Here is a 19,797-nt window from a genome sequence, read left to right as displayed (position 1 = left end):
ATTTGTGTTCAGAAATCCCTCATCTTTAAAGATTCTCATGAACTTGGATAAAATTCCAGAACATCTTTACTAATACATCTCTTTGGAGATATGTTGTCATGCATGCTATTTTTAGATGGTTCTGTGAAAAGAGTAGACAAGTAGGTTCCAGCTTCAGTAACTCCCATGCTTTTTATGCTTTCCCAAAACTTGCCCACAAATAGCATTTTGTCATGATTTCCCCTATTCTCACTTACCCTGCAGAAATAGAAAGACATGTGACAATTTTTAAGGTTGGAAAACAGTAGAGGAAGTAGAACTCACACTTAAGGATTAGTTTTAGAACTTGCCCCTCCCTTTGTGTGTAAGACCCCTACTAGGTACAGTAGGAAGCGGTTTGGTGCTTACAAACTTAAGTGGAATTAGATTTTAAAAATAATCTAAAGCAGAGAGCCCTAGAATAGATTATTCAAAAATAGGGACTATCATTTATTAATTTCATTTTTGATTGTCAATGTCTCCTGAGGGAGGTAATTTACACATCTTTGATTCTTGTCTTGAAATAATGCATTTTTATGGTGAAATTTTGAAATCTATTTTTCAATGCCCAATTCATTATACTGACCAGACTTTAGTTTCACAAAATAATATTATTAAGCCTACAGATCTAGCTGAGGAAGAGTTTAAAAGACTTCTAATCATTTTAATCATCATTATATTCAAAACCTCTGATTTATGGAATTGAAAATAAGCATTCTGTGAAAGGCATTCCTTTGAATTTTTTAAAACTTCAACCTCATACTGTAAGAATTAACACCAACCTTACATCAAATATTTCGCTGCCATTTGCTTTGGGAGATACAGATATAGTGTTTATGGCTTCTTATTTCCTAGAAATTCATGATATACAGAGTAAAGAGATACTAAGAAGAACACATCCACAAAGAACTCTCCAGTTTCTAGTTTTGTTTTGTTTTTTTTTTTTTACACCCAAATTCCTATTCTCACTTGCAGGCAGATGCCCGCACTTCTCAGACCCAGGCAAGGTGGTGCTGCAAGAGCCTCAGCCCAACTGGAACAGAAAATATCAGTGACATTGTCTGAGCTTGGTTAAAGAAAATGAAAACACCCCAAGTACTTCAGTTAGGAAGTTAGACATGAGCAACTGAGGAGTGACCTAGCAGGAAAAGGATGCAAGCTGACCTCTAAACCTCACCCCAGGCACACTCACAATCTCCTGTAAGGCCCAGGAGAGCTCACAGATATGCTACAAAATAATCACAGAGACTTATCAAACTACTGCCCATGTGCCCTAGGCACACAGCGGATACAACTAACCACAGGGGCTTCTCCAACTGGGCACGTGTGCCCTTGATGCACAGCTATGTCCTCAAGTGACCTTAGGCAGCCAGGAGCCCATTAAGGGTTCATAAATACTCTATACATACATACATCTGATTATAACAGATACATTATGGGAAAGACAAGCACAATGGAGCCTGTTGTTATGTAACTTGCAACTGTCAATCAAAACTGTCAGTACACGCCCACCTATATGAATATGTAAAAGCCCTGTCTTTAAAACCCCCTTCCCTCCTAACTCATCATCCCCGTGCCAGTGCCTCTCTTGGCTGGGTCCACTTCTCCCTTGAGGTGCTCTTTCTGTTTTTTCTCTGCTCTTTCTGTTCTTTTTCAATAAACTTGTTTTTGCCGCAGGTAAGACCTCAGATTCTTCTTTGTGTCCATACCAAGAGCCAAGGTCCACAAAGGAAGGTCTTCTTCCACCCTCCCCCTACCCAGTAGCAGTTTCAAAACATGAATTTAACACAAGGAATTGGCTACATAGGTTTTGGAAGACTAGGAACAAAAAGAAGGAGGTGGGATCAATTCATAAATTTTCCTTTGAATGGCATTAGAGATTTCATGGGTTTGATCTTCATGATTCAAAGTGTTTGCTAACTTTCCCACCAAATAATCATCAACAGTCACTCTTGGAGATGCCTTTCTAGTAAATACTGTTCATAAATTCCAACAGAAGGTGCACTTAAAATCTTTGGTTTGATGTTTTCCAACTCTCTGACAACTTGATAAAACTTCTAGCTGCTACTGGTCTGTAACCTGGTATCCTTTCACTGTCGTTCAGAAGAAGAGATGTACCTGACCTCCAGTTTGCTGCATGTAATCTATGACAAATTGGAGTTCACACTGCTTATAAGAATGCTGTCCAAGGGAACTATACAAAGTTTCCCAGCGTTTGCTGCCAGTTTCAACATTCATTTCTTTGTCTGACTGCAACCATTGTATTCTTGAACCACATACTTCTTTACAAATAATAAGCTATTTATTTGATTTTTCATGGTATTGATATCATTACCAACTGTATCAAGAGGTCAAAGATACTGTAATTCTTCTGCTGCTTTACTTCTGACAGCTTCCAGCTCTCCAATATTGTCACTCAGTTTAATGATGTTCATAAAGTCCTCATAGTTTCAATCAGAATCACAGATCATCCATAAGATATATTGATTGATATAATCAGGACATTGAATTGATTACTAATGGGAGAAGAATTTCCCATGCAAGGATTTTCCTGACAAAGATCACATGATCTTGTTCTTGAAATCTCCAGGAGGTAGCAATAAATACAGTAAAACCTCACACAAAGCCCTTAGGAATCCTTCTTCATCTTTGAGAGAAGTGCACAGCACAGTGAAAGTGAAGTCGCTCAGTCATGTCCAACTCTTTGCAACCCTATGGACTGTAGCCCACCAGGCTCCTCTGTCCATGGGGATTCTCCAGGCAAGAATACTGGAGTGGGTTGCCATTTCCTTCTCCAAGGGACCTTCTCGACCCAGGGATCGAACCCAGGTCTCCCACATTGCAGGCAGACTCTTTACCCTCGGAGCCAGCAGGGAATGAGAAATGCCTTTTCCATTTCAGCTTCAAAGAAGGTATCTACAAGATCTTCTGCTGTACCTTTCACTTGATCATCTTTTTCTGTTTGTTGAGCTTTTCTGAGTACTTGAGATGAAAGATTTTATCCTTCCATCAGTCAGAATGCATTTTATGTGCACAAATTAGCTGAGCTGGATATGTTAAAAGACTTAGTTTCAGAGGATCAGATGATGCTGATGGAGAATCTTTTAATGGATCTCCTAAAGGAAGCATAAATTTATCTTTAGATGACCTTTCAAAAGTATCTTCTGCTGATTCAGTACAACTTCATACTTACATTTCAGACACCGGTGTTTGTAACGATCATGACAAGACATGCCCATTTATATGACATAGCTATACACTGGCACAATCTCAACAGTGAGAAGATGTGGAAAACCTACTGTTGTCATAGTGACTTTTACAACTTCAACATGAGGAAGCTACAGAATCAAAAGAAAGAAGGCATGACACCATGATGTGAGGCTGCTAAAACTACTGGGCTAGAACTCTTTAGCCTCCACCTGCTGCTGTGCTGCTAGAGTCATTTGTCACAATCACTCCTGGATTGCTGAAGAGGGGTCATGTCCATCAAAGTGGGGATCTACCAAAGGTATGACCTCTACCAGATTCCTGTGGTCAAGAATGACGCAACTCTCAAAGTAGCCACAATACTGTAATCCAATTCTTCTACCTTTTCTCACTAGTGCCTCTTATTTGCAGAATCTAATATGAATTGAATTTTCATAGGAGGCTGGTAAATGCTATCTGCAGATTTCTGTTCTACAAAAATACATAGCAGAGTCCAGAGGGAAATGGGACCTGAGAATATCCAGATACTTGTCCAGCAAGGGAGGCAATCTGCTACTCCACCCACAGTGAGTTGTTTTTCTATTAATAGTATTAGAAGTAACTGCCTGCACATCCACCACACTTCTTCAACTGGTGCTTTTTGTTTCCTGCAGCACATAGCGATGGGTCAAGTGAACAATCTCACCCGTTAAACTGACCTGATCTGGTTGGCCCACAGGGAAGAGAAGGACATCTGGGGACTTAGCACTTCAGTCCTATTGTCAACTTGTGTAATGGAAAGGAAAAGCAAAGGATAATACTAGGGAGTAAGCGTGTGCTATTGGATAGTTCTTTGAAATCTATAAATAGAACACTGCATCAGGAAACTAGTCATCTCAGTGGAAGACAATCCAATCCCTGTTCTCTTGATCTCTGGTTGATGTTCCTGCAATAACTGAACATCAGCCTAGAGGACAGAAACCAGAAAGTGTAGGAGATCAAATCATGCAGTAGGAAAATGTTTCCTTATCCTTGAGAATATTTAGCTCAGATTGCAAACCTAAATGGAGAAACTTGCTTAATTTATTTTTCTTAAACACAAAATGTGCTATATTGTGTACTGAGTCACTTCACTTATGTCTGACTCTTTGTGACCCCATGGACTGCAGCCCTCCAGGTGCCTCTATCCAAGGGATTCTCCAGGCAAGAATACTGGAGTGGGTTGCTGTGCCCTTCTCCAGGGATTGAACCTGCATCTCTTACATCTCCTGCATTGGCAGGTGAGTTCTTTACCATCAGCGCCACCTGGGAAACCCTAAATACAAAATAGCTACAAAGTAATATTTATAAATTATATACAAGGTATAAAGTAAAAACACAATAGACACCTGAATATTTTGTTTCACTCTCCCTCCCTTCCACTATTCTCAATTCTGCATTTAAACCAATTGCTTATTGTCAGAATATTACCGAGTATGTTTGTATCCCCAAATAAGGCACTTCTTTATTTTGTCCATTTTAATATTCATGTAAATGAATTATAATCTATATAATCTTGTAAAATAAACACATTTCCTCTAAAATATGTTCTGTTATTACATTTTAATCTTGCATGTAGCTATGTTTTATTCAGCAATATTCATTGCTGAGTAATATTTCTATTTCAATTTTAAATATAATGAGTGAAAATTTCATGTTTCATTTATTCTTTCAACTCTTTGTGGATTTTGCTTTTTGTTTCAATTTCTTTTAATATTCAGACAGTTCTGCTACAGAATCTGTCTTCAAATCCTAATGCAAATAAGCAGTTGTGAGTGTATCCTCAGAGATAGAATTTCTGAATAACAAATACTGCATGCATTTAATTTTAAGAATTAAAAGCAGCTTTCCAAAGTGGATGAACACACTTAAAATCCTTCCAGCTGCTTCTTCTTCTCATTAATACTTAATTTTTTCCTACTTGATTTTTTTTTCCAATGTGGTTCAGTTATTTTCAGAACTATAAAACATTTATCAGAATATTGGCCAGTATAGATTTATGACCAAATGACCTATTGAAAAATTCATACTGTGATTGTCATTAGTTTGCAACTGGAATGTATGGATTTCTGAGAGTGCTTTGGCATTCTGATAGTCAATACATACAAAATAAAATTTAAGATGTGTCTCAAAGAGAAATTTTTAAAAATTATAAATTATTGAAACAAATATTTTCATTTATTAAACATCATCCAAGGCTAGATTTTTGTGCACAGGTATTTTTACTTATAAAAGATGATAACATGGTGATGTTTAATTCACGTTTAAAGGTTGATCTTAGATGTTGTGTACAGTTATCTGGTCAAGTAAGTACACTGTCAAATAGATTACATGCAAAGAATAGGTCACAAACTCCACAGATGCTACCACCAGCTTTCAGTTTGCTAAGAGAAGCTGCATTTGTTGCTAGTTTAATGCCCTCCAGAATTATTTTAAAATTCATCAAATACATTAAAAAAGCCCATTTTATCTGTGGATTGACAGAGTTCTGAACTATATGTTAAAGTACACTGAAATAAAATATTACTTTGATAAGCTAATTATGAGGTATACTTTTATACTAAGCTTATTGAGGAATTATAATATCAACAATACTCATAAGTACATTAGCATTCATGCTACTAGATGGAGGATGAATTAGTTATTCTTGTTCAAAAAATAATTTGTAAATTTCTAAATGTACAGAGATAGGGAATATGTTGAAAAATACAGATAGATATGGGCCTGAACATATATGGGTATGAATCTGTGCTATTATTTTCAGAAATATAGAGAAACAAATGTAGATAAATTCTGTTTACTTTATTTAAGGTCTTATTTCCTTCAAATATCACAGTATAATCACAAATAGAATAAAATATCAAGTAAATCGAGGCATTAAATGTGAATCTTTTCTAATTTTCATTTGAAGTGAAGTGAAGTCGCTCAGTCGTGTCCGACTCTTTGCGACCCCATGGACTGTAGCCTATCAGGCCTCTCTGTCCATGGGATTTTCCAGGCAAGGGTACTGGAATGGGTTGATATTTCCTTCTCCAGGGGATCTTCTAGACCCAGAAATCAAACCCAGGTTTCCTGCATTGCAGGTAGACGCTTTACCCTCTGAGTCACCAGGGAAGCCCCAATTTTCATTTAATTCTTATTAAAAACTTTGTCAAGTTCAATTTAAGATCACAGAGCTTCTGTCACACTATGAGATAAACATTTTTTCATTAACCCTTTCAATACATTTAGAATATGAAGGAATAATCCTTTGGGGTGAGAAAGTAGTAAAATTTTTATGGAGGGTATAAAGGCATTTTTTCCCCGTGTCACATCTTTATTTGGCAAAGTTCCTTTCTGATAATGCAGCCACGTGAACGGAGAAACCGCAGGACATCACCCAGCCTCCCACAGAACCCTTTCCAGTAAACAAGGATCTGAAAGTCCTCCTCCTCCACTTCCTGCACTGTCATTTCATGTCATAATGGAGACAGCATGGATGGCAGGACAGTGGCCAAGCCCCTCCAAAATGCTCCCTCCTCCCTAATCACAAAGCAGTGTGAGAACTTGACTCAGGGGCTGAGAAACTCATACTGATGTGTCACTGGGTTGTAGGGAGCTGGGTGGCAAGGAAGGACTGTCTTCAAAATTTTAAACTTATTAAAAGCTTAACATTTACATAAGTTTACATAAGACTTAAGTGTTTATATACGACTCGGTCATTTCACTTCCAAACTGAAGCCATGCAAGGAAGAATGGAAGTAGAAAAACACAAAAGCTTCTGCAGACGACTCATCCAGGACATTTTCCGTTAAGGGCTGCATAGAAGTTAGCTTTAGGTGGGGACTGTGTGAGAACAAGAAAGAAGAAATTATTAAAAGCTATTTGCCCATACGACTGATTTAGCAGAAAAGGAGAAAGTGACTGTGCAGAAGACATTGGGGTGACTGGGAGACAATGGCCAAAACGATGCCAATGAGCAGGTGAGAGGGGTGAAGATCAGTGGATTTACTGAGTTGACAATGATTGGATTGTCCATCATGTCTATGTATAGAGTGCAGAAGCAGTATGCATGCAAGTGGAGCTAGATTTTGCGGAAGCAAGGAGAGTAGTTTTCATCTGTATGTCACAACAGGTTTGTGACAAAATGACCTACTGAAAAATTCATGCTATGATTGACTGTCATTAGTTTGCAAATAGAATGTATGATTCTCTGAGAATGCTTTGGCATTCTGATAGAGCCAATGCATACAAAATAAAATTTACAATGTGTCTTAAAGAGAAATTTTTATAAATTATAAATTATTGAAATAAATATTTTCATTTATTAAACATCTTCCAAGACTGAATGAGAAGAAAAAAGATGCTGAAGATTTAAGATAGACAAAAAGCTGAGAAGGATAAACCTAATGATGTAGGTAGGTGGGAAAAATTATCTTAAATATATCTTAAAATATAGTATATAAATAAAATAAAATCTTAAAAATAGTAGGCTTTCCAGAAACTGCTGAATGGCCACCCAATATTTAAGGTCATGTGTTTAAAGAAAGGTCGCTCAACACACTAGTGAGATTATCTCCAGAAAAGGCAGCTGCTCAGGTGAAGAGCTCAGGCATGGAACAGATGGGTCTTGGATTGCACTAAGGTCAACATTTTGTTTTGATAGGTATCATAGAAGCAGGAGCGTACGGGAGGAAAGATAATTTGAGAGGAGGAGATTTGGGGCTGTCCCCCGAAATTAATTTGGGTAGTCAGGGGCGTGAGGAGACAAGGTCCAGCTCAGTTCGGTTCACTCACTCAGTTGTGTCCAGCTCTTGATGGTCCATTGAGTCAGTGATGCCATCCAACCATCTCATCCTCTGTTATCCCCTTCTCCTGCCTTCAATCTTTTCCAGCATAAGGATCTTTTCCAATGAGTCAGTTCTTCACATCAGGTGGCCAAAGTAATGGAGTTTCAGCTTCACCATCAGTCCTTTTCAAAATGGAAGTATCAATGGACAAGAGATACCTGTGTGGTGGGAGAATAATTTCCAAAGCAGTTTCATAAGTGAACTCAGGGATGGAAACCACCTCTTATTTATGCCAGTGAAACAGCAAATTATTGAATGACAAAAGATGGTCAACATACAGTGAATTGTGGACTTTTTTTTAAAAACTCCTTGCTAAGATGCAAAGAATTCAAAGTGACTTAATAGTACAGTTGGTACAGGAAGGTATTTTCCAAAAGAGTGTTGCTCCTATGGTTAACTAGGAAAAACTAAGACAAACTGCTCTCCATTCAGGCAAATAGAGGAACAGGGAAGATCTGCTGTTGTGTATCAGTGTGCATCTGCTGTGATAGCTGGAAAGCTTTAGCTTTGAATCTAAACAGTACTACATATATTTCTCTTACACTGAGTAACTTCAGAAATAAGAAGGTCAAGTATTCAGTATGGCTCATTTTTCTTCTTGTTCTGAACTTGGCAAAACTTTGCAAAATTCAGAGCTCCTGTTGAATTCTCAAGGGCACTGGAGTCTTGGCTCAGATGCGTGAGCAAAATGGGAAATGGCCCCTTTGTCCTTTGATCACATAAATTCAAACCAAATAAGGGCCAAGCTGGAACAGACTGGGTGTGCAAACTTCCAAAGAGAGACCACAACATGCATAGAGCCATGCCGCTTCAGCATTTCCCCCATTCCTCAAAAGTAGGAAGCCTGATGAATCAGTGGTGATTCTACTCAGTTCAAGTCATTCTTTCCGTGCACCCATGATTACATTCTAATTAAAAAGGAAAGTTTTGGGAGCTTAGCTTTTGGAGTAAAAGACTTTAGGAATGGTGAGGTCTTTATAAAGTATTAAATCAAAAATGCAAGACTTTTTTTTTTCCTAATGAATTATTTTTTTAATCTTTTTATTTTATTTTTAATTACTTTATTTTAATTGGAGGCTAATTACTTTACAGTATTGTAGTGGCTAATGTGGAGCTATTTATCTCAGGGTGAGGACAGTTGAAACTCACCTTTATTTATCTAAAGTTGTATGAAATCACATATAAGTAATTATTCCTCCCTCTATTAGACTGCAAGGAGATCCAACCAGTCCATCCTAAAGGAGATCAGTCCTGGTGTTCATTGGAGGGACTGATGCTGAGGCTGAAACTCCAGTACTTTGGTCACCTCATGCGAAGAGTTGACTCATTGGAAAAGACCCTGATGATGGGAGGGATTGGGGGCAGGAGGAGAAGGGGATGGCAGAGGATGAGATGGCTGGATGGCATCACCGACTCGATAGACATGAGTTTGAGTAAACTCTGGGAGTTGGTGATGGACAGGGAGGCCTGGCGTGCTGCAATTCATGGGGTCACAAAGAGTCGGACATGACTGAGCGACTGAACTGAACTAAACTGAACTAATGGTCACTACCTCAACTTCCAACCGTGTGTTTAATATGCTGTTAGCTTTCTATTCCTTGATTCTTATTTCACTACCACCATAATCTACCTCTCCTTACAGTTAAAATCTTTCAATAGCTCTCATTGCTATAGAAAATAATACAAAATGTTTTTAGCCTGGTATTAGAGGATAACCCATTGAGTCAAAATCTATGACAATATTTACAATGTGTATGCAATGTTCTAAGAAATGCTATGATGGGTGAGATAGGTAAAGTCTCTGTGTTTACATTATAAGAGGAACAGGACGAATGGAGGAGAACATTTCAATAAAATTAAAGACCTATTTGTTGTTGTTATTTAATTGCTGAGTCGTGTCTGACTCTTTTGTGACCCCATGGACTGTAGCCCACCATGCTACATTCTTCCATGGAATTTCCCAGGCAAGAATACTGGAGCAGATTGCCATTTCCTTCTCCAGGGGATCTTCCCGACCCAGGGATCGAACCTGCATCTCCTGCACTGGCGGGTGGATTCTTTACCACTTGTACCACCAGGAAAGCCCTAGAGTTTTATAGCACCATTAGAAAGGGGTAATGCATGTCATCTCATTTAATCTTTAAAACAATCTCATAAAAAAGAGGCAATCTTGTCTCCATTTTACAGTTAAGAAACCTGAGGCTCAGATTAAGTAACTTGCCAATATTCACTCAACCAGCAAGAGATGCGGCCAGTGTGAATATATCGCTACTTGGCTTCACAGGCCTTAACCACTAAGTCTATTCCTTCCAGTACAAGTCTTCTAAGTCTATGCTTTCCTGATTGTATTCAGGCATGTACAAAATTTCACCTTTACTATTTGCAGCACCAAACACAAATGTGCCCAGAATAAAGAAATGTTAATGTTTTAAATGGCTTATTTTGGATAACTGGATATAAAGAGTCTCTGAGAAACATTGCATTTTCTTTTTCTTGGTGATTTTCATATTCTCATACAGATTGTGTATTCTTCATATAAGTGATTTTTCTTGCTTGTTTGTTTTGTTGATTCAATGACTGTTCTAAATCCTGGGAATCCTGAGAAACCAAGTACATTTTCCATTTTAAAATAAAAACCACAATATGTTAAACTTACTGAAATGGTAGAAATCTTATACTAAATATAACTTTTGAAATTCATAAATAATTCTGTCACTGTATTTGTTTACGACATTTATTCAAGAGTTAAATATCAATCAAAGTTGCAACTAACTTTAGATTTACAGAGATGAAAACTGTAGTCTACCAAAAAAATAACCAAATAAGAACTTGATATGGGTTGTTTAAAACTGGTTCAATCTTGAAAACTCCCAAGTTGGAAAATGATTCATAGCTCTATGCTTTGGAGAAAAAAAATAAATGGACATCGTCATTTTGTTATGTAGGGCATATTTTTAAATTTCTCCATCTTCTCTTCATAAAAACCATCTCAAAGTTCTCTAGCATTTCATTCTCAAAGCTATCTTGCCAATCTGACAGTTACAAACTATATTTGTAACTAAAATAATAATGCATGCTGCTAAGTCGCTTCAGTCGTGTCCGACTCTGTGTGACCCCATAGATGTAAGCCCACCAGGCTTCTCCATCCCTGGGATTCTCCAGGCAAGAACACTAGAGTGGGTTGGCATTTCCTTCTCCGATGCATGAAAGTGAAAAGTGAAAGTGAAGTTGCTCAGTCGTGTCCGACTCTTAGCGACCCCGTGGACTGCAGCCTACCAGGCTCCTCCATCCATGGGATTTTCCAGGCAAGAGTACTGGAGTGGGGTGCCATTGCCTTCTCCGAAAATAATAATGCATAGGACCGATTAAGTCAGAAAACAAAATGGAAAAGCACCTTTCAATATCTTTCTTTACCCATAAGCACACTTCTGGCCTACCCTATATCTTCACCAGTGTAACCGGCCACAAGTATTTCTGCGTCCTTTTGTTAGAGATGTTATTAAGATAACATGCAGATTCAAGGGGAGAAACACGCTCTTCTCTGCTTGATAAGGAAAGAACTGTTTGGTTTGGTTTTATTAGGTTTTCATTTAGACTCATGAAATAGATTTTACCTTAAGATGGTAAGTTTTAAAAAAGAGGCACATTAAGCAACTGGCTGAGACACCAGTACTTAGGTTAACCTGACAGTACTCTTTGTATCAGAATTTATTGTATTAAATCAAAATGATAACAAGGAAGAAATAAAGATCGTGAAGTAGGAAGATGCTGAACTCATCTCCTGCCATGAACACTTCAAAAGTACATCTGTATACGGAGCAATTTTCACTGAAAGCAAACCGCTTTCACTGAAAGCAAATTGTTTTTCCAACAGTCTGGTGGAAAAACTCTTAGACAACCAAGGCTGTAACAAAGATTCACACACAGTCAGGTCAGAAGCGAAGGGAAGGAACTGGGTCAGGACCCATGCCCCTAGGAGGGACACGGAGCAGGAAGGAGATTACCTGGGCTGGGAGATCCTCCCTGGGGAGTGAGCAGTTCCAGCCAGCCTTGGGATTGGAAACCAGGAGGATGAGTCCCCTTAGCCGGTTTGCAAACCAGTGGGCCCGACTGATAGCAGGGTTATAAGAAATCTAGACTGCTCGTGAAGAGTACATGCACACTTGCTTACTCCAGAAACAAAGTGGAGGAAGCAAACAGAAACTGCTTAGGACTCTGACTGATTTCTCAGGAGAGCCCCAGCACGTGCCCCCAGACCAGGCCCACTGCCCACCCCGGCCCCAGCTCCAGCACGCTCCCCCTAGAGCAGAGGTGCTAATGCTGCAAGTAGCGAGGACACACCAACAGAGAACAGAACCAGCTTGGACTCAACCCTCAGGGCTTTTGCCCCAGCAGCTTGGTACCTGAACACATCTCCCCCTCCCCAGTAACGTGGTATTGGCCACTGAGCCAAGGAGAAGCCTTGGCTGAGGCTTTAGTCCTTCCATATGCATTTGCATCTCCTAGCAACGTGATAGCTGAAAGCACACCTATGGGAAGACAGATTAGTGCTCCCTTACGATCCAGCTCTTCCTCCAAAGCCACTGGGCACATGCAGACTGTAGAGGGTCAATGCCACACAAGGATTCCCCTTCAAGACGAAGAGAGGTAACTGTGTCACCTAACATCACAGAAGCAGAGAAAGCTAAGCAATATGAGACGACAGATGAATTCATTTCAAACTAAAAGAATAAAGGAAAAAAAACAACTAATGAAACAGAAATAAATGACTTACCAGATAAAGAGTTCAAAACATTAATAATATTGGGTTGCCAAAAAGTTCTTTGAATTTTTCTGTCCCATTTTAAGGAATAACTTGAACGAACCTTTTGCCAAATTCAATAAGACTGCTAGCTTAACCAGGGAAAAGAATAGATGAACACAGCAAGAATTTTAACAAGGAACTAGAAAATTCAAAAAAGAACCAGTCAGAACTGAAGAATACAATAATTGAAATGAAAGACATGACAAAAGGTGTTAAGAGCAAATAAGGTGATACAGAAGAAAGCATAAGTGACCTGAAAGACAGAATAATGGAAATCATCAAATCAGAACAGCCCAAAGAAATACAAATTTTAAAATGAGAACAGTTCAAGGGACTTTGAGACATCAAGTGAGCCAACAACAAGTTATAGGGCTCCCAGAAGGAAAAGAGAGAGAGGAAAGAGTCAACAAAATATTTGCTGAAATTACAGCTGAAAATGTCCCAAACCTGAAGAAGGAAACATATATGCAAGTACAGGAATCACAGACTCCCAAACAAAGAGATCCACACCAAGATGTGTCATAATTAAAATGGCCAAAGTTAAAGAGAGAATTCTAAAGGCAGCAAAAGAAAAACAAAAAATCATATCAAGGGAACTCTCATTAGGCTATTAGCCAATTTTATGGAGAAACTTGGCCAACCAGAAGGGAGTGGCATTTTAATACATGAGCTGAATGGAATAAATCAGTAACATAGGATACCCAGCAAGATTATCATTTAAAATTGAAAGATAGATAAATATCTTCTCAGAAAAGCAAAAGCTAGGAGTTCACCAAGACTAAACTTACCTTAAAGAAATGTTAAAGGATCTTTTGCAAGTGAAATAGAGAAAGGCCACAGCAAGAAGTCAGAATCTATAGGAAAGGAAAATCCCAGTAATAAATGCAAATATATAGTGAAGATAATAACAACAATTGACATGGTAATTATAGCAATGACATGATAAGAAGAGGACCATAGTTTCCTCTACTCATTCTCTGACTCTGTCCTATTCCCTGGCTTCTTCTTCTTCATATACATATTCTACTTAGCACGGATTGCTAGGAAGACTTTCACAGACCGTGTAACTCTGAGGCTTTTATTTTGAGATTCATAAACAGACTAAGAAAGATCCAGAGTCCTCTCTGAAATTGAATGATATTTGTTTATATATAGGTATGTTCATTTTTCTGGAAATGGAAGTCCATTCTCTATGTTCCAATAATTAAGAACAAAATTCTAAACCAACATATACTTATTCTATAAATGAGGCAACTGAAGTCCAGAGAAATGGACTTCAGGTCCAGAAATGAGATTCAGGTCAAGTATTACACTGTGTTGATCTGAAAGCTTTTACCTACATCATTAAATTTAGGTTAAGTATTTTTAAAAATGTGTTTTTGCCTCAAACATCACACTTGGTTTAAGTATATCTTATGTAAAAAGAATGATGAAATGGAATTTTAATATAGAGTGAAGAGGTACTAATGTACCTGAGAATGGATAGGTGAAATAAGATGTTACTCAGATTTCTGAAACTGACACCTATTATTTTCTCAGAAATTTCTTTAAGACATAATGCTGTTTTAAAGCTTTAGGAGATGATAGAAGAAAACAGAAAAAATATTCTTGAAGGATGTTAAAGGACAGGTTGCGCTATTTTGTGCCCTGAGTTACCCAGTCCAGAAATTCGTGAGTCACCTTCTATCCTATGCTCTTCCTCACATGCCAGTTGGTTCCACCACTTTAATCTCTCTCTCCTGGGTTTGTCTTCCCTTTGTCTGTCAATACCTTAATGCATGGCATCCTTATTTTCACCTGGACTACAGAAACAACATCCTGACTGAGTCTGTGTTTTGTTTTGTTGCTCTAAATCTGCCCATGCTCCCCCATCTCTCCATTCATTCACTCTTATATATTGTCAAAGTTCTGCTTTTAAGACTGAACTCACATTCTTTTATATAGCTCTTTCCTGGACAGTCCATTCTCTTACCACATTTCCAAAACAATCCTTCCTACAAGGATTTCGGACACCTACTGATATTAATAAACTTGCTGTACTTTTTCAGGTCTCTGCATCTTGTTTTACCCTATTTCTTTGCTAGAAATCATCACCCCAGCCCTCCCTCCCATAAAGCCTCAACTCAGGCATTTTCAAATTTAAGAAGTCTTTCAGGACACATCTCCTACTCTTGCCTTATGGTGCTGCTGATTCAGACTTAGGTGCCTCTTCTCTGAAATTCAATGACCTCTCCATCAGAGCATCACTTGTACAATGAAGACTCTGATTCTCACGCCATGTCCCCAGGCACACTAATTTTCTTCATATAGTTATCATACCCTGCTTATCTTCATAACCCTGAAGCACACAATTAAACAAAACAGATGAACAAAATTGAAAAATGTTCAATTTAAATTTGCATCAATTCTCTTTATCTTTGCATCAAAGCCATAAAGCTGATTATATATTTTATTCAATTGGCCCCAATCAGTGTTTTTTTGAAAGTTTAAGGGGATACAGTCTTTTAAATAATAGCCAGTGTTAATAGTTAGTATTTATAGTGTGCTTCCTATGAATCCAGGAACAATACCAACTATTTTACAACCATTATGTCTTTTTAACCTTGAAACATAGCCTTATTTTATGGAGATGAAGACTGAGGCCCAGGGTATTCAAATGAATTAATTTCTCAAGGTTATCTAATCACAAAATGCAAAATGAGAACTTAACCACAGTTTAGCTGATGTCCTGAAATGCTATACCGCATATGGAATACCTAGAAGAAATTATGAAGAAGAATTTAACTACAAATATCTGACCTCTTTCCCTATGCAGTAAAATTCCACTCTAAATGTCTATTCAATTCTTTTCACATATTAAAAACAAGCCCAGAGAATGCACCTATTTAGTTCTGTGATGAGCTCATACATTATTTCATCTTGGCAACAATTTAAAATCAAAAGGTAGCAATATAAATAACACATTAAACAGCATACATAACAGTGGAAACAAATAGATGTTTATAGAGAATACCATGGCATCATAAGCTTTTCAGAGAACCATCAGAGTGACAGTTTAATTCTTAAGACTTTTGGACTATATGTAGATTAGGAAAATGTGGGTACTCATTTTGCATATGGGAACAAACATTAAGGCCCAGAAAGGCTGAGTGCCTTTGTAAGGGTGATTGCATAATTTGCCTTTGTAAGGGTGATTGCATAATTTGTAAGAGTGAAGTCTACAACTAATGTCTCCTGGATTACAGTCCACTATTGGTTAGCTTTGAGAGAATAGGAAGATAAGACCTCCTCACCCTTTAAAATAACAGCCTCAAAAAAAAGAAAGAAAGAAAGAAACAAGAAAACACTCTTTGCAGCCCATCCCCTTTGACATGCAGAAACCATTCTGCAAGTCATTCCATTCCTGTCAAACCACACCCCTCCAAAAGCTGCCCCCAACTCTCACTCCCCTCTCCCCACCCCAGAATCTCAGGAATTCATTCCTTAAATTGTGTGTGAAGCTTTGGAAAGCTAAATGGTTAGAACACAGAGTGTCCAGTGTAGCACATTAATATTTTCAAGTTCAACCATATGTATTTGAAGTGTTTATAAATCGAGCTGGCATGTGGCATTTGTTAGGAAAGTAACTCAGCTTTTAAAATGCCTGCCAGCCCTGTGGCAAGGCAAGTTACACCCACTTAATGAGAAATGTAGCCCTTAGCTTCTCTCCAAGCTAGTCAGACACCGCATGCTGCCGTGCATCTACCAAAAGAATATTAACAAAGGGCTGACATGTGCATGATTTGCATTCTAATTCCGATTACAAAATAGAGCTGTGATACCAGAAAGCTGATTGATGACCCTTAAGTCAAAAACAGCTGCTTAGGTGGGTCTCCTGACATCTTGGGGAACTTTTTTTCTTTATTATATCCCATGTTTATATTTTTATGATGTACATAGGATCATAGGATCCTGTTTCAATGCCCCATGGAGAACTGATTTGTAGGTCACACTATACGGGCTCCAAAATAAATCTCTACATGCTTGATTGTTAAAACATAAGGCAAGAAATAAAATAGAGATGTAAGTGAAAATTACATATATTTTTTTCATGCCACTATTGCTTTCTATGCTTTTAATTGTTTGGGGTTGTTTTTCAGTTGCTAAGTCATGTCGAACTCTGTGACTCCATGGACTACAGCACACCAGGTTTCCTTGTCTTTCACCATCTCCTAGAGTTGGCTCAAATTCACCTCCATTGAGTTGGTGATGCCATTCAACCCCTTTATCCTACGTCGCCCCCTTCTCCTCCTGCCTTAAACTCTCCCAGTATCAGGGTCTTTTCCAATGAGTTGGCTCTTTGAGTCAGGTGGCCAAAGTAATGGAGCTTCAGCTTAAGCATCAGTCCTTCCAATGAATATTTCCTTTAGGATTATCTGCTTATTTATTTATTTATTGAAGGATAATTGCTTTACAGAATTTTGTTGTTTTCTGTCAAACCTCAACATGAATCAACCACAGGTATATACCCATTTGAACCTCCCTCCCATCTCCCTCCCCATCCCACCCCTCTTGATACAGAGCCCCTGTTTGAGTTTCCTGAGCCATATAGCAAATTTCCATTGGCTAACTATTTTACATGTGGTAATATAAGTTTCCGTGGTACTCTTTCCATACATCTCTCCCTCTCCTCCCCTCTCCCCATGTCCATAAGTCTATTCTCTATGTTTGTTTCTCCATTGCCGCCCTGTAAATAAATTCTTCAGTACCATTCTTCTAGTTTGATCTCCTTGTAGTCCAAGGGACTCTTAAAAATTCTTCTCCAGCACTACAATTCAAAAGCATCAATTCTTTGCTGCTCAGCCTTCTTTATAGTCCAACTCTTACATCTGTACATGACTACGGGAAAAACCATGACTTTGACTACTTTGTCGGCAAAGGAATGTCTCTGTCTTTTAATATGCTGTCTAGGCTTGTCATCACTTTCCTTCCAAGGAGCAAGCATTTTTTAATTTCATGGCTGCAGTCACTGTCCACAGTGACTTTGAAGCCCTCTAAAATAAAATCTGTCACTGTTTCCACCTTTTTCCCCATCTATTTGCCATTGTTTGGGGGTACAAAATGAATATTCAAAAAAACTAGTACAGGTTGGCAGAGAACGTACGTGTGCTACAGTTTTTCCCAATAATGGGATCTCAGTACATTTGGTGTCTGCTTATTTTGAGATCTTAAACCTTACCAAGGTGTTTTCAGAACTGGTAAGTGCCTTCGTATCTCTTACTATCCCCGCAAGACGTGAACTCTCCAGCAGTTGGCAGCTGTAAATTTTCCTCAGAAGAAGCATGATTTGTCTTTGGGGTTGTACCTATGATGAAATAGTCAAGAATTTTTATAGCAGGGATAAGAAGCTAACAAAACACAAAAGTCACATTCTCATTTTCAATTATGTTTTTGACACAGCAGAAGTTTCCCAAAGGGGCAGCAGTTTAATCTTAATCTGACAAGTTTTGAATAATAGCATGAAGTTTGGAGGAAAAACAGAAATGAATGTTGAAACTGAGGAAATTCTCTCTCTAAGATTGTATTTGATTTGCTCTCTTCTCTACAGAGATGTCTTAATTATGTGATATTTTGTAAATATCTTGTTCCCAAATCAGGTAAGGTGAAGAAAATTTTAAATTGAGCAAAAATTTACATTCTCAGAGAATTTTTTAAAAGTCTTTGAAAATGAATATGCCCTCTTCCAAAGTACCCAGTATTTACCTAAAACAGTATTTTGTCTTATTCTAGTTATAAGTATGGTACACAGAGGAGACTAGACATTAGTCTAATGCAGAGACAATATAAATAAGTTGCATGAAAATGGCCTCTCTCATTCTTATGCAAAATCAGCAGGTTTTCCAAAAAGACTGGCTTTGTCTGGTAGTCCCAATTCTATTAACTGCAACCTGGTTGGTAGGATCTGTTCTCATCCTTCCTCACCTGGCCACAGAAATTATTTTTGTACTATAAGATGATTGTCTATGTTTAATTTAGCATTTTGTCGTTTACCTGTGTCTCTTATGTTAAGCACATAAATTTTGAACCCCCCAAACTACCGTTAAATAACCACATACATACTGACTTGCTTCCCCCAAAAGGGAAACCCAAGGGACTATTAGAGATCACAACATTTAATAAATTATGGTTAAATCAAAATTCCCTTTCAAGTTCACAGAGTATAAATGGTTCTTTTAAGTACAGAAGAGTTACTTCTTCCTCCAGTAGGCAGGGAAAAAGGAGAGGAGAGGGAGGAGGAAAGGGGAAAAAGCAGCAAAGGAAGAAGTGATGGAGAAAAGTAAAGATCATATGTGAAGCCACTAGGTCAGGAACTTACTAATTTATCTTAAAAATTTTCATTATTAGTGTTTGTGCTTTAGAGATGAGGCAACTGAGCTTCTATGAGGTTAAATAACCAGCTGAGCCAGAATTTTATTTCAAAGGCCATAAATGCTCTTGTGAGAACATGAGAGTTGACCTTTCTTGAATTACCTGAAATCAAAAAAGTTGCTTTGCCTTTTCATACTGCTTTGCCTATTCATATTGGCATATTGCTTTGCCTTTTCATACTGGCAAACAGTTCATGTAAAGAACAGAAAAATTTGGGTATGAAAAATGGATATCTATTTTTTTTTTTACATTTCACATTTAAGTGATACTATATATTTGTCTTTGTCTAGTTTATTTCACTTAGTATGATAATCTCTGGGTCCATCATGTTGCTGCAAATGGCATTATTTCATTTTTTATGGCTGAGTGATATTCTACCATATAAATATACCATTGTGTAAACATTCAATTGTATAAATATACATCTCTATTCATTCATCTGTCAATGAACACTTAGGCTGCTTCCATGTCATGGCTATTGTAAATAGTGATGCAATGCATATTGGGGTGCCT

General features: G+C 37.9%; 1 pseudogene; it reads right to left on the bottom strand.

Moving 5' to 3' along the window:
- Positions 1-1,836: 1,836 nt before the first annotated feature.
- LOC133046615 (sorting nexin-13-like) lies at positions 1,837-3,251 on the bottom strand (annotated as a pseudogene).
- Positions 3,252-19,797: the final 16,546 nt, after the last annotated feature.

The sequence above is a fragment of the Dama dama genome, chromosome 25 (assembly GCF_033118175.1).
Source record: "Dama dama isolate Ldn47 chromosome 25, ASM3311817v1, whole genome shotgun sequence".
Classification (NCBI taxonomy): domain Eukaryota; kingdom Metazoa; phylum Chordata; class Mammalia; order Artiodactyla; family Cervidae; genus Dama; species Dama dama.
Note: the sequence above shows the minus strand (reverse complement) of the source record. Positions and strands in the feature narration are given on the sequence as shown.